General features: G+C 39.3%; 1 non-coding gene across 1 annotated transcript; it reads left to right on the forward strand.

The window, feature by feature from the left end:
* Positions 1-3144: 3144 nt before the first annotated feature.
* On the forward strand, positions 3145-3263 carry LOC147901864 (U5 spliceosomal RNA). The gene has a single exon (XR_015541079.1). It is a non-coding gene; the product is annotated as a U5 spliceosomal RNA (small nuclear RNA).
* The last annotated feature ends 415 nt before the right edge of the window (positions 3264-3678 follow it).

Consider the following 3678-nt stretch of genomic DNA (forward strand, 5'->3'; position numbering starts at 1 on the left):
CAATTCTTTGCTCTCATTCCTTTTTACTCCTCCCAATTCCAGAACTATGCCTTATTCTTCAACTTAAGAGCAAAGGTTTTGTTTAAAAGCTTATAAGAATAGTTCAACATAGCCAAAGGTGTCTAATTTTTTAGGAGACCCCAACATCTTCTTTTAAAATGAGTTTTATCACCCCACAATTCATATGGAGTTGTAAGAAACTCAATTCTTTGCTCTCATTCTCAAGCTCCAATAGTGGGCCAATAGCTTTGGTACATAAAAGATTTGAAAAAATTCCATTAGTCCCTAGGATCTTAACATCTTCCTTAAACATGTTTCAATTCTTGTAGGGTGAGAGGTTTATCTAGCTCTTGAGCTTGAAATGTAGATAGGGTGTTGCTCAAGTGTAGGTTATTTTAGATCCTCTAACCTAATGGCCGATAACCCTTTTCTATACCAATAATTTAGTAGTGCCAGTATACAAATCGATCTTTTTAAGCCTCAATTTGCACTTTGACCCCATCCAATTTACTTAAATAGTGGGACTTTCCTCAAACTCGATCTTTCTTTTGATGAGTCAAAGCTTTCATTGGTTCATCTATCCATTGTGCCTATCCACCACTCTTTCAGGTACTTCTTGGCCCGCATAGCATTAATCATTTAATGTCATTCTTGCATCAATTAGCTTTAGCTAATTTGTTGCATTTCCCATGTGATCCTCATCATCAAGTTCAACTATGGCTTTTTCTACATTGTTCAATTTGTTAGCTCTAGTTTGGGCTACTTTTCTTCTTGGTCCCATTAGGAATTTCCAAATGTCCCTCAACTCCTATCCTAAGGATTATTCCAAATCTTAACCGCTATACGAAGGATCATAACTCCTATCCTAAGGATTATACCAAACCTTAACTCCTATCGTAAAGATTATTCTAAATCTTCATGACCTGATTCTTTTACTGATTTGAACTAAAAGAAGAAAGGGTTAGATTTGAATCATGAATCTCAAGGTTTTTCCCCCATCCCAAAATTCAAGTCAAAGTAGGCTTGCAATATGTGAGATAAGGTAGGCTTTGTAAACCTTGTAGTTTGCCTACCAATAACCATAACAAAGAGTCTTGGAGAGATGAGCTCAGTACAACTCAACGTGCATCTCCAATCTATTGGTTGGACCATGAGAATCCCAAAATCCACGAATTTGTTGAAGTCTTTAAGCAGATCCCACGAGGCTAGTTGAATCATGTAGAGAAACATTTCTTGAATGGATATCAATATAAGAGTTACAGTGGAGATTAAGATCGATTCAATGTTAGAGATGCAATAGTAAATAAGAGGAGACGGACAAATTAAGCACATCATGGGAGCATATGACTTTTTTATCTATCTTTATTAAGATTAAGTGAATTGACTTAATGCTCCTTTAGATATGTGTTGATGTGCCCAATTAGCAAGACTTGCATACGTACATGGCACTCTATCATCTTCTTAGTATCCTGAGGCTTGGTCAAGTTAATGTGAAGAAATTTCCTTTTTTAAATTAGTCATTCTTGAAGCATTAAGAACAACAATAAAAATAAGTTGCATGTTAGTATGTGGTACATTTTAAAAACATAACAATTGATACATTTCAAAGACAATTGATGAGCTCTCATGAAAAGGGTTCGACTAGAAATGAAGATTCAATTAGCAAGATTGATGAAAGGCAGGGCAAACAGGTGGGTAAGCCCAAAACTACAACGCAGATGACTTTTTCCTTCTCTTCCTCTCTGTATTTCCTAGCTCAATATTTGGGAGAATCAAAGGCCGTATAACATTAGAATCCAAGCTACTAATGCTTGTTGTAGAGCGGCGCATACTCAAAACTGAAGCGTTTGATCATAGTTTACCATCCAATAACCAAGCATGATATTGTGGAGTAGCTCAACCATCACAAACCATAATAAAAAATTCACAGCTTGACCTAGTTTTGAACACCTTCTTACCAACATTAAATCTACAAGCTGGTGGAGCTGTTTTATGATACCGTTTCTGTACGGGCAGGATCACTCCAGGTGGCGTCTGTGGCTATGGGATTATCCCCAGGAATCAGCAACAGGGGCCCAAGAGAGTAATCCGTTCCAGGAAACAATTCTTTCCCTCTTAGACCAGTACTTGGAGTTGGAAGAAGCCTATCAAAGACTTCAGCTGAGTCGGAACCTGTATGTATACAGGTGTGTGCATATAATGTTGTATGGATTAATAAACATATCCCAAAGAAGATTTATTAAGATTAGAGATGATGAGGAGTTAGATGTCTTCCTTGATGTTGGACCCCTCCACATAAAGGATCTAGGGGCCATGTTTTTCACTAAATTTAAGAAATATGTTATTATGATTATGCTAAGCCTAACAAAGACCCCCTATTAGAGATGCAAAACTAATTACGAGGAGGAGAAATTAAGCACATCATCGGATCATGTGACTTTTTGATGTATCTTTATTGAGATCGAGTGCATTGACTTAATGCTCGTTTAAATATGTATTGAGCACTCTATCATCTTCTTGCCTTGGCCAAGTTAACATGAAGAAATTTCCTTTTTAAATGAGTCATTCTTGAAGCATTAAGAACAACATTAAAAATAAGGTTCATGCAAACAAGTGGGTAAGCCCAAAACTACAAAGCATATCACTTTTTCCTTCTCTTCCTCCATGTATTTTCTAGGCTAAATTTTGGGAGAATCAAAGCCCGAATAACTTTAGAATCCAAGCTAGTGCTTGTTGTAGAGCGCCGCGGACTCAAAGCCAAAGCGTTTTATCATAGTAAACCCATCCTCTAACCAAGCATGATATTGTGGATCAGGAGTAGCTTAACCATCATAAGCCATAATAAAGAATCCACAGCTTGACCCAGTTTTTATCTCAGTCAAGTTGTTTTATATACGAGAACATTTATGTGGGATTGCACACATATCAGATTATCCAGAAAAAACAACCATGTAGAGCACAGAATCGCCTAAGATGCGTAAATACAAGCCGGTGTGAAAGTCGATGCAATCGAAGTAGTGTGATCTGGATCATCAAGAGGCATGCATGGGACACGTGCTTCTCTATCCCATATACGGTATTTTGAAAAGACTCACTTTGTGGTGCCGTATATAAGCTCACACACGGCCCGTCAGACAACATGGAAGCTGCGTGTTGAGCACAGAGCGAACTATTCTTTCGCCTTTTACTAAAGAATACCGTGTGCTCGGCACAGAAAGTAGCGTATCCGAATTTTTGGTGCGGCTCCTCTCTCTGTGAGGGGGGCTCCTCAAAAGTAACAGCTAAGATGGAGAGCCTCGCGCGAGGCGGCAGCGACCTCTCATTTCAGGCGGTAGCGACCTCTCCGGACTCGGTTTGACAGTGTGGACTCAGGGATTGCATACACTGCAGCAGTGGGTTGGTTTTGGGTGACTCTATCATTGCCCAAGAATGTGGGTATCGTTTGCTCCGGTGCATTTCTGTTCGCTATTACCATTTTTCATTGGGTGATGCTAGCATCGCCTATTGACTCTCTTAGAATGTAGGTATCGTTTGCTCCGCTCAACCGAGTCTCCTTTTATGGTTTCCTGAATTCGCATGGTGCTACAGGCAATGGAGAACGAGCCTAGCACCGAACGCTCATTGCCTGGATTACGAGACCATTATCAGCAAGGCAAGGTCCAAATCAGCTTTGGTGCA

The sequence above is a fragment of the Dipteris shenzhenensis genome, chromosome 5, assembly GCF_047967505.1.
Source record: "Dipteris shenzhenensis isolate YYH24624 ecotype China chromosome 5, Dip_SZ_1.0, whole genome shotgun sequence".
Classification (NCBI taxonomy): Eukaryota; Viridiplantae; Streptophyta; class Polypodiopsida; order Gleicheniales; family Dipteridaceae; genus Dipteris; species Dipteris shenzhenensis.